This window comes from Alligator sinensis, unplaced genomic scaffold (assembly GCF_000455745.1).
Source record: "Alligator sinensis unplaced genomic scaffold, ASM45574v1 scaffold233_2, whole genome shotgun sequence".
Taxonomy (NCBI): Eukaryota; Metazoa; Chordata; order Crocodylia; family Alligatoridae; genus Alligator; species Alligator sinensis.
The window spans coordinates 1,001,675-1,014,432 of NW_005841941.1; positions in this window are offsets into that span (position 1 = coordinate 1,001,675).

Genomic DNA, 12,758 nt, shown 5'->3' on the forward strand with positions numbered 1-12,758 from the left:
AGGACTCCACATCCATCTCGTGGGGACTCTGGATACATGGCAGGGTAATAGAGACCCTGTGTGAGATTCAGAGGAGCTTGGCGACCTGATCCACCGCCCACCTCTTCCCGTCTTCGATCGCAAATTTTATAAGACGCATCTATGATTTCAATTTTGGTGGCGCGTTCACCCAGAGCATCCGGAGCTCTGTTCCGTGGAGCCTAGCAAACTCCACGTGATCGTCCGTGTTGTCTGTGTCTGTAACCGCAACTCAAGCAAGTTTTCCAGCCTGCACCACTGCCATCTCGGTGTAAGTAAACAATCTTTAAAAATACCGCTAAGCGTTTGTGCCTAATTCCAGCTCGTCGCCCTCCCTCCGATCCAGCGTGCCCAGGCTGCTGGCCACAGCCCACGTGCAGCACGGAAAAGGGCTCGGGTTGCTCCCGGCCCGCACAACTACAAGGCTGATTACCCTTTGGATACCTATTTAATTCTCAGTATTATAAATATGCAAGCATTTTAGCAAGATTGTGTTTATTTTGTGATTACTCTCTCTGCCCTTTCCAGTTATATGAATATGTGGACAATAAAGTATTAGCCAATGTTACTAAACATTACAACACTGCAATGACAAATCATTTTTGATAATGTATTATCCAAAGGGTGGTTGAATTCAGAGGTAGGTGATAGCTTGGTTTTGCATCACTGAACTCAACATATTTTTTTTTCTAACAACTAGAACTGGCCTGAGGGAAAATGGTGCCCTGGGTGAACTTGTACTTTGGCTCCAGGTCAGCAGTGCAACTGTAGATAGAGGAAGGCAAGCAAGGCTACAGTCCAGTGGGGAGGCGGTATGGCATGGCACTACTGCTGTCACCTACTCTGCCTGGCCCGGCTCCTCCTGAGCAGCCCCTGGAGGCAGGGGGCAGGTTGGGTTGGGCACTGCTCCTTCTGCCTGTGGCAGGTATTGGAGGGGTGAGAGCTCTGCTGTGAGCATGGGCTGCTCAGTGTGTGTGTGTGGGTGTGCATGTGACCACAGCACCCTGGGCAGTTGCCCACGTCACCCACCCCTAAAGCCATCACCCAACCACAGAGCACAAGGAGCAAGTTCTAGATTCACAGTGGATGACTTTTCACCTTCTGAAGTAACAAGAATTGGCCGCTGGCAGGGGTAGGCTACTCAGTTTGATGGCCCAGTGTTCTCCAGTGCTGTTATTTAAATAGGAGCATTGAGGTTTACTGGTTGTTTTAATCCAAACATGGAACTATGCCACAGAATGCTCAAGTGCCTCTCTAATGGCCAGGTCATTGAGATTTTTTTTTTCTTTGACTGCAGTGAGAAGTATTTCCTCCATATTTTAATGAGAAAAAAAAAAATCAAGGAACACTAAATACTTTGCATGCTTTGATTTTCCAATTCATGAAAAAATATTTTCATTTTTTCTAGCCAAGACTTTAGCTACTGTACTCTCTACTACTGTTGCAGCCACAATTAATATTTCACCTGCCAAAAAAGAGGAAAAGAATATGTCTTCCCTGTGGATTCTCAGAGAAAGACATTCAGTTTCGATCTGCAATTAGTGGTAGACTAGGGTAAATGATCTGTAATAGAACTGTTATTTTTGGAATAAGGGTAATTCTTGCTTTTTGTCCTCCAAATGCTGGTTATACTTTTTGTTTTGCATAATTATTAAAAACAGAAGCCACAATTATATCTTTAGTCAAAGTGTTACTGAACTTTGGCATCCTCATATGGCAGGAAAACAGTTTTCAAATGCACCCGAATTATATAGATTTTCTAGCCATGCCAGCAAAAATTAGCTAGACTTGTAATGTTGCTCTAAAGATATAGGGGCAGAACTACAAGTGGTTCAAGCTGTCATAGCTCCATTGACAACATAGCTAAAACCATTTACATCATCTGAGGATTTATCTGTTGTGTGACAGATTAAGGTCTAATCTATATGCCCACTGACTTTAAAGCAGGTCTTTCTTCTGACTTCAGTGAGCTTCAGATTAGGTATTTAGATCCAAATATAGCTCAGCTCTTGGACACCTGCTGAACGTTCAATATGTTCATAAGTCCCATCAAAGTCAATAGGTCTTAAGCATATACCTCACTTTAGCAATGTGTTTACAAGTCTACCAAATTAACGCATCAATTAGTGATTCCACTACATATAAAGTGTATTTGTAATCTGGCTTAATATATTCTTTTAAAAAATTGTTTCTGATTTACACGTACGTATGTTGCTGATGAGAAATTTGGCCTTATCTGAGTCAAATAAATACAGGCAGCTGCAATCCCAAAGAATTTGTGATAAAAAAAGGAAACAGAGAAGGTATGTATTTAGGAACTGAGATAAATGGGTGCCTTGCAGCAACATATACACATTCTAACATTTGGTTTGGCTCACTTTTTGTGGGCATCCAAGGAGGAACTTGAAGTCAGATTTATGGTTTATTAAAACTTTGCTTTAAAATAAATGCATTCTAGGAAAAATATCCTCAGCAGGTTACTTACCCTATCAAGAGTTTGGATAAAGCTTCTGGGATCATAAAAAGAATAAATCTGTCTGAAGAACAAGGAGGGGTCTGTTTTTAAAGCCACCATCTTCCGTTATCAGGCAGAAGGATCAGCAGCCACTGCTGTGAACTTCTGTCAATAGAGTGCTTGCATTCCAGGCACTGTAGCTGCCATAAATGTCCAGAAGTAAGAAAAGACTCACAATCGCAGACGTTAAGGAAGTGAACAGAAAGACAGAGTAGAGAATATGCAGGGGTTAGAAATGGACTGGGACGGGGGTAGGCAACCCCCAGCATACTTGCCAAAGTCTGGCATACAAAGTCATTTTGCTTGACACGTGCACCTTGGGGTGGATGGCAGGGAAGGAGCTGGGGCTGCACTGCCATGACAAGGATCAGGCCCCTCACAGCACCCCCACTGTATGCCCCCGGCGTCCCAACATCTTACGAGTTGAGGTTGCAAGTGTTTTTAGCACTCTGTTCAAAAACGTTTCTGATTCCTGGACTGGAGGATGAACACAAGCAGGGAATATGGTGAAAAACCAGGAATAATCAGATGAAACTCGAATAGGCAACATATATATTGAACTTCAGACTAATCTTCCGGCTAAAGGCACATTTATTAAGCAAATGGGTGCATCTACATAAGAGGCTGACTACACAGTAGCTTGTTACTACTGCACAGTAGCGTCACATGGTAGGAAACACGATGAAATGCTACGGCACAGTACTAATGAAATACTGCGCAGTCAGCATCACCTAAAAGCTGTTCAGTGATGCTACTGTGCAGTAACTCCAGTTACTGTGCAGTCATATAGTACTTGTTTATACAAGTATTAAATGACTGAGCAGTGACTGAGCAGTCAGCATCTCATGTAGATGTGGCCTCTGAGCAGTTTTCTAGCATGATGATGGAGCCTGTCATCCCATGGGGCTTAAAACTAGACTGGACAGGGCACATTTTCAATATACCCACAGGCAATGACTCTTCCAGGGAAGTGAACTAATTAAGTCTTCTCCATCTCTATTTTTGTGATTCTCTAATAATTATTTCCTCTTCTTAAAGCCTTAACTGCTACAATCCTCATGCCTAGAGCCAAGAGTAGCTGTCAAACCAAACACTGACTCTGAACGGCAGAGAACAGGCAGTGAAAATGCCTGTGCCATAACTCTAGGCTGGCCTCTGGGGCCTTATTTTTGCCAAGAAACAACAGTAAATCAAATGCGGATCATGAACTATAACTGCACCAGGATAAGCAACTAGCAGTACTGTGTATGGTCTCTGGTTCAGCCTCTCCTTAAGATCTATTTATACATACAAGTTTCCTACTTTAAGGGTTTATACCACAAGACTAGAAAGGAAGAGCAGGAGCATCAGCTGGTAACAGTTCAGAAACAGATGTACATTCCTGAAGAAAACTGCTGTTAGCAGCTCCAGTTACTATGAAACTATGCCCCGTATGTATTATATTATTACTGTAACCCTTGTCTTCCCTATTCATTGCCTCCTATTTATTACATGCTCTCCTTGCATCTTACCTCCAGCTGTAAATGGTTCCATGTGGGATCTGTACCTTGCTATGTGTTTGTATGATTCCTGCTTAAACAAAGCCTCTGGGTGCTACAAAAATACAACACAAACAATAGCAAGATAAGGTCAATAAACTGAAAACACGACTATAAAATAGGCTGTTCTTGTAAAGTAAAATGTGTGAAAACTTCACAAAAATAGTATTGGTTTAGTAGTTACCATACCATGCAAACAATGGGGAGTTACCTTTTGCAGTAACACCTGGTAAGAGAAACAGCCACTTAGCATCAGTACTTCCTTTGGGAACATTTCCCCTACCACATACTCAGATGATGCTCCCTATAGCAGCAATAGCTGCACAGAGGCAACGTAGCACCAGGACACTGACATGTTGCTGCAAACTGGGGTCAACTGTATTATGTAAGCCAGTGGTTTTCAAACTTCCTAAAGTCATGGAACCCTTTCATATCACTTCTGCTGCTACAGAAGTCCTTCCCAAGGCTCCACAGACCATATGAGCTGACAGAGCCAAGTGACCAAGCCTGCTCTGCCATTCCCCAAACTTTTTGTGGAACCCCTAATGACCTTCTGTGGAACCCCAGGTCTCCACGGAACACAGTCTGAAACCACTGCTGTAAACTGAGGCTCAGTCCGGCTCGTAAAGCCTTTAAAGGAAAGAATTCAATAGCAGTTGAGCCAAGCTATAGCAGCGGCATTTGAGCATCATAAGATAGAACGCCTGTTTGACTGGGGCATTGCTGGAGAGAGAAATAAAAGAAGCTCAAGTACTCAGCAAACATCTATGCAGCCCAAGACAGGAAAATAGAACTCATCAAGCACACACGTATTCCCATGTTTTTTGGTTTGTTCTTAGTGTTATCTTCCACACCTCCATAAAACAAAAATAGAGCTAGATTAACATTGTGGTTTCATGAACAAACTCAGGGTGCTGATGTTCTTTGAAATGCCAGTATCAAGCAGTGCCAGGGTTCAGATTAAATGCTTATGGCAGCCTCTGCCTGAGACAAAAAAATTGAAAGTGGAAGGCATCAGGGAACATAGGTGCTTGAAACCGGAAATTTCCTGAATGTGAACAGTGACGGAAGGCCAGTCAGCTGAAAAGATTATGTTAATTACTTCTATCCAAAACAAAAGTTTGAACAATCCTGGTAGTACAGTCCAGTGGAAACAATGCGACAGGGAAGGTTACAATGTGTTTTGTTAAGGAAGGGCTTTAAACACTCAAACAAACTGTTAATTTTTTAATCTTGTGCTTTTTAACTTAACCATATTCTAAATACCAGGAATATTTCATCATGGTATTCTCCAGAGCTAGAGTAGCTGGAGCACAAGGTCACGTCCGCACTAAGTGACCTGTTGAACAATCTCCTAGAGTTCTACATAACCTCACTACTAGGAAGAGCCAGATTACATCTCAGCTTGATTTGGAGACTGTTGGGGACCATTTGATCTGTCCCATAGAATACTTCTCTCTGTCCCATAGATACTGATGCTTTGCAGTGGAACATTTGAAGTTTGATTATGATTCAGCTTTGTGTCACCTTATACAGGATAATTCACTTAAGTACATCCTCAGGGCTGTAAAAAGGCTATGCTCTTACCCAGAGTATGCACTTACCAGAACTAACTATAAAGAATTCTCACTAACATCAAGAACAATGTGAGCTAAGTTTTTATGCCTCCTTAAGGCTCCTTACATTGTCTTTAGAGCCCCTGTGCTTCTAATAGAAGCTTTGAAAATGAAAGGGCCTTGGGGCAAGCGTAGATGAAACAGGGGCCCTAAATTGAAGTGGTGGGTTTTCAAAAACACCGTTTCAATGTAGGGCCCTTTAAACCCCCGTGTCATGCACACACCCAAACTTACCTGCCTCTCCAGCAGCGGGGAGGGGAGGGCAAGCTACCAGTGGGTGGAGGAGTCCCTGGGCTGCAGGAGGGGCCTGGTGCTTTCCCCTGTGGCGGCAGCAGCGGCTCCCCCCAGGCGGCACCTGCCTGCATGCACCTGGCTCGGGGAGTCCCAGGGGGCACCGCAGCCATGCACCGCAGCCATGGAGGGAAGCACTGGGCCCCTGTGCAGCTCAGGCAGGCAGGCAAGCTCCAGGGGAAAAAAAAAAAAGAAAAAGATCAGGCTTGCTGCTTTTTTTCTTTTTTGTGGGTGGAGCCTGCCTTCCCAGGCTGCTGCCAGGCTGCCTGCATGGGCTTTCTGCAGAGCCCCTGAGCTGCACGGGGACCAGTGCTTCACTCCACAGATGTAGGGCAGCAAACTAAAACTCCTCAGAGGAGTTTTAGTTTGCTGCGCCCCAAGTCATTTAAGGCACATTACGCCACTGAATTTGCTACAGTGGCTGGAATTAGTGCTCAATACGCTGCCGACGTGTGCAAACATCAACATCATTAAAGTGGTGCAAAAGCATTTAACCTGCTTTAAAGTGTCATGCATACATGCCCCTCATTTTCTCTACACACAGCCTAGGAGTTCAGGGCTGCTTTGGAAGTCTTGAGATTGAGAACTCTAAATCAGTTTCCTGGTGTATGCAGTTAAACCAAGTACAATTATATTTATGCTTGGCATGGTTCGATTTTTATCACTAAAAATTAAGTTCACCTCACATTCATGATAATCAAAATGTATAAAAAGAGGACATAAGAAAGAAAAAATCCAGGACCAGGGTAAGGAAATCTGGGATGGGGCATTGTGTGTGTGCACTATGCACACACACATGAGTAGCTACTGCAGGTGGGGTTGGGGAGCCCCGGCTGCAATGTTTGCACACTGCTCCTCTGACAGTGGCTTGGACAGCTATTGCAGGAGCTGGAGACTGTGCTGGTGGAAGGATAGGGGGATGCTGCTGAAGGGTCCCACTGCTGAGGGGCAGGGCTGTTGGAAGCCAGGAGCCTGTTGCCACCAGCCACTCACTCTGCCCATGTCCCATTTGGGGACTGAGTGCCAAATTCCTGCCAACTCTGGCCTGATCCCCATGTGCTCAGGGATGGGCATCAAATTCCTGTCGAGCACAGCCTCTGCATATTAGGGCAGGGCATGCAGGTGTTCCCCTGGTGCCCAGCTGCTGCCCCCATGCTGCCCAGAGGGGTGGAATGTCATGTCCATCAAGGGGCTGGGCTACCCCTCTGCTGGTGCTCACCAGGCAGGACTTGCCCCCAGAGGGCCACAGGGAGCTGCTTCCTACCCTGAGTTGGGTGGCCACTGCCTCCTGGTGTAACACAGGGCTCAGGGAATTCAGTGGCATTTGACAGCCAGGAATCCCCTCATCAGCCTCCTTGTGCCGTGCGTGCTGCTGACAGCCCCAACCTGCAACCACTAGCCTGGCCCCTACCCCTGGGCTCTGCTCTGTAACAGCAAAGACTCAAGCCTGGTACAAATGTACTATCAAATGAACAGAATGATTTAAAACGCGTGTGCTTTATTGATTTGTGGATATTTACTTTTTATATTTTGACTTGTGAGTTTAAAAAGCTTTTAACAGTATACTATCATTACTAAATTGTCTGCTCCTGAATTCCTAATGCTGTGCAATCCTGAAAATTTAAATAGATAAAAATTTAAATAAATGCTTAAAAATAAGCATTGATTTTAGCCACCATAGTTGAAAAAAAAATAATTCAGCCACCCCTAATTATATAGACAGTAGGACTGAGCATTCCAATGAATTTAAGTGGTATATTTATGTAACTGACTGGCAAATTATGTACTTACCCAGGGGTAGATCCAGGGGAGATGCAGTAGCACAGTTGAACCTTGGCTTCCACAGTGAAGGTCATGTGCCATGGTGCCAGCAGTTCCATTTCCCCAGGCTGGGGTCCCCTGTGGTATCCAAGGCACAGCTGGAGCTTGGGCTGAAGCAGGGATCAAGCAGGAATCAGGTGAGGAAAAGGACATGCAGCTGCTGCTACCGCTGAGCCCAGGTGACCCAGGCATGGGGGAAGCCCTAGGACTGCTCCTGCTCATCTCCAGCTGGGGGCTTCAGGGAGCCACTACATGGGGTCCTGGGTCAGTGGCAGAGGCAGAGTCAAGTCCCTGCTCCTTTCCCCTCCGTTGCATTTCTCCCACTGGCCTGAAGCTCTAGCTGTAGGGAGCAGCTGTATATAAAGTGTCAGGCAGAGCTGGGGACAGCTGTCAGAGGGTGATCCCCACTTCCAACCCCTGACCCAGGACAGTGGGGGACACCCAGGGAATGGGCAGTGGGCAGGAGGACCTGAAAGGGAGGGTGGGAATTGCCCACTGATGCAGGTTTCCCTGGCCTTCCCTAGCTCTCTGCACAGCTGCTCCCTCCAGCCGGAGACCCCAGGCCAGAGGGGGAAACACAGTGGAGGGTTGGGGAGCAAGGACCATGCACCATGTGCGGCCACTCCCCACAGCCCCCAGCTGAAGCTGAGGAAGAGGTTTTGAGGTTTCCTCCATCCCGCTGGGCAGATGGAGACAGCAGCAACAGCAGGCTTCTAGATGCTTTTGCTCTCTGACCACCCCCAGGTGCCCCTGTGGTGCAGAAACAGGTGCTGGAAAAGAAGATCCACCCACCACTGCCCCCAGCCATACCCAGTACCCTGCACTTCTGCTTCTGGCAGCCCTCAGCAGAAGCAGGGCAGGAGCAGTCATGGGACTTGACCATACCCAGGTCAGCTGGGGACAGCAGCAGCAGGCGGGTCCCCTGTTTTTGCACCCAGAGGCAACCCCTGATGGAGAGTGTGAGAGGGGGAACAAGGAGGGGAGGGGCAGGGGCAGGTGTGCCAAAAACTGCCATGGTCCAGTCTGCCTGTGGAGGGGAGGGGAGGGGCAGGGGCTGCAACCCCCTTGCAGCACCAATGGAATATTCTGCACTCCCCTTTCGAAATTCCTAGATCCACCCATGTACTTAGCCAATAAGCATGTAAATGGAGTACACTGGATTTTCTCTAGTGAAGGCTGCCATGAAAACTAAAAAGAGCCACTGCATTAAATTGAGAACATTATTGTGATATTTAGAGCTGGTGCAAAATATTCAGAACAATATTGATTTACAGCAAAATTCTACCTATTTTTTCATGCAAGCAATCCCTTGGGCTTATTTACATGAACTAAGTGAGAAGGATTAATTGCCATATTTACTTGAATAAAAGGCAACCCTCATTATAAGATGACACCTCCCCCGCACAATAATTAGATTCTATATATGCAAAATTTATAGATTTGTTATGATTTTCCAGGCATATAATCTATTTATTGAAAGTTTGCTTTGAATTTTTTCTCCTCCCACTGCTACAGCAGGGAAAATAAATCTGGGGGATCAGGTAGCACTTTGAGCTCAATCGGGTAGCACTTCCAGCTCAATCATCACATCTACGTGGCTCTACCACTGGGCAAGTGCCCTCCTTCCCAGACCCATCAGTCTGGGGCTTCAGATACTTCTGAAATACAGGCAAGCATCCAATGTGCAAGCTCCGGGCCTGGAGACTTCAGGGTTCAGATGTCCCGAGTATTGCTTCATCTGAGCCAAAAGGCCAAGAAGTCTTGGAACTGAGTAAATATAGTATTTCTGTGGTAGTAGTAAAACAAGGCCCCATAAGAGATCTGGAGCATTGTATATGCATTAAATGAAGTGGTCTCTTCTCTAAAGACCTGAAAAGCTAAACAGACAAGGGAGAGGGCAAGAGGCAGAATTACAGAGCCCTGCCTAAAATCACAAGCCAGGAATAGAAATGAGTACTCCTCGCTTTTAGTTTAGTACTCTATCCACTGTTTCACAAATTTGGCTCATTGCATGAAAATATATCTATTCCTTGTCAGTCTGCCATCTTTATCCGTGAGTAGCTTCCTATTCCCTGAATAAGCCTGCTTAAATAAATGAAGGAAGACCCAACAGTTTGGCTTTATCAGGCTCTTCTATCAACAACTGTTGCCAGGGGACACAAAAAGTGGATTATACACACTTGCCCATTCCCCACCCCTTCACACCCACCTGCTCTGGGAGGGGAGGAAGCTGTAGTATCGCAATGCCCTCTTATTCCTGGAGGCTCAGATCCAAGTCTGGGTGGTCCATGCTACACATAACTCTCTTGAGTGAGTACAGTCTAAACATAATCTAGCCTTCACTCTCTAAACAGGACTTAGTACTGCCCTTCTATATTCAGATAACACAGTTTCTCACAGAAATTGATCACAGCAGTAGACACAGTTCAGACTTTTAGCAGCCTGATTGCCAAGCAGGGAATAGCTCCACTGTGGTTTACAGAACTATCCTACTGCAATGTGGTGTAAGCAAGAGACGAACCAGGGCCATTAACTTCTAACCCATTCAGTGTGATTTACTGATGCTCTAAATAGTTAGAAGGAGAGGCTTTTCCTGACAGACTTGACTGCTGGTTTTCCTGGCTGGTTGTGTATTATTGTTTCTATTCACTTTAGAAATCATTCCAAATACTGAAAACAGAAGATTTCCCAACTCATTAAGTACACAATAAATACATTTTATGAAAGCATTTCCGCTCTCAGTAATGCTGGTTTTACATTGGTGAAACTCCACTGATTTTGTGCCTTCATCGATTTAAGGGTCAGAAGGGACCATTCTGACCATTTACTCCAATCTCCTTACTCTGTTCCTTCCACTGAGCCCATAAACTTGTGGCTGAACTAAAGTAGATCTTTCAGAAAGACTTTCAACAGAGTTTCTTTGATGAATGATCATGTGAGACTGAAGACTCCTGTAACTAAAAGTCAGTGCAAAAAAAAAGTCATTGTTATTAATTTCTGTGCATGTTCCTTTTGTTCTTAACCAAGGGGAATTTTTTTCTCCAGTTTGTGTGGTTGTTAGGAGTCGCTCTATGCTCTGTACAGATAGCCCATGGAATTTTGCAACTGGTACCACGTTTTTAAAAGACTACAGGACACTGCTGTCTGTTGAGGGCAGAGCTCTTTTGAAAATCTGGCTCCAGCTGTGAGTATGGAGCCCTTACAAAAACCTAACCCTGAACTCTTTTGACACCTGGCCTTGGAATTCAACTTGTAGCATGGGGCACCCCTCACAGGTGACCGTGTGGGACACTAAACTGGATTAAAAATCTGTTTGCAAAACCGACTTGCTTTCCGACTTCTGTGCTGCACCTGAAAACCTTTCCTTTTGAAAGCAAATGCAGGCTTTCCCTAGGGGCTGCCTGGGGAAGTCTTTCCACTATAAACATTACCTACCACTGGTAGAGTCGGTTACAGGCAGGAATTCCTTCTCCCAGCAAAGAGTCCTTTCCAATCAAACCAGACATTATTTTTTTCCATTAATGAGTGTTGACGCCTACTGGAAAACTCTGCATGGAAATGTATTCAGAAACAAGCTTTCAGATACGCTGTTTCTTTCTGGGGGTTTCTTCTTTCTTTCCAGTACCACAAACATCACCTTTGTTACTTGGGAATTCGTTGGCTCCTGCTATTGATTCTTCAGTGGAAGTCACAGGGCCAAATCCAGTTCTCATGTGGCTCTGGAAGCTAATGGGGTCATTCCAGATTTACACCAGCAGCAGCAGGCCCCTCCTCCTCTGGTTGTCTCACCTCGGTGCCACGGGTTTTAGGCTGCCAAGCACTGAGATGGCAAGGGAATGAAGTGGAGGGGCAGCACCCCATGCCCTGCCAGCTTTCCTGTTGCCCTGGAAATGCCAGTGGCATTAAAAACCAGGGAGGTAGAGGGAGCTGATGCCAGCAGGGCAAAGCACTAAACCAGAGCTGCCTTTGTCAGCCAGGTTCATCACTGGCATCAGCTACCCATGGTGTGTGTATGTGTGTATAGGAAGGGGGGGGCAGGGGCTGCACATATGTCTGCATCCTCTGCTCTGCCCTGCTCAGTGTGTGTGTGTCACTGCATCACCTTCCCTACCCTGCCCAGGCATCCCCTGCCGCATGTGTCACTGCATCCCCTGCCCTGTCCTGCCCGGGTGGGTGTGTGTGTGTGTGTGTGTGTGAGAGAGAGAGAGAGAGAGAGAGCCCAGTGTATATGTGTGCTTGTCACTGTATCCCGTGCCCTGTCCTGCCTATAGATTCATACGTTGTAAGGGGCTGGAAGGGACGTTGGAAGATCAGGTCCAGCCCCCTACACCAGGCAGGAAAGACAGGTGGGGTGAAGTGACCCCAGCAAGATGACCGTCTGTTCTCCTCTTGAAGATTTCTGGGGTAGGTGATTGCACCACCTCTGCAGGGAGCTTATGCCAGTGTCTGGACACCCTGACTGTGAAGGAGTTTTTCCTTATGTTGAACCTGAAACAGTCTTCCAGGAGTTTGTGGCCATTGCTCCTGGTTCTCCCCAAGTGCGCCCTGGTGAACAGTTGCTCACTGAGCCCCTGATGTACTCCCCAGACCTAGTAGTAAACTGCTACCAAGTCCCTTCTCAGTGGACTCTTTTTCAGGCTGAAGAGCCGTTGTTTGTCGAGATTGGGGGGGGTAGGGGCGTGGGGGGGGGGGGGTATCCCCTGCCCTGCCCAGTGTATGTGTGTGTGTCACTGCATCCCTTGTGGTGCATATGTGTGTGTGTGTGTGTGTGTGAGAAACTACACCCCACACCACACGTGTCATTGTGTCCCCTGTCCTGCCCAGTGTGTGTGTGTGTGGTGAAATTGCATCCTATACTGCACGTGTATGGGTGTGTGCCACTGCATCCCTTGCCCTGCCTTGCCCAGTGTGTGTGTGTGTGTGGCACTGGCACTGCATCCCCTGCCCTGCCCAGCGGAG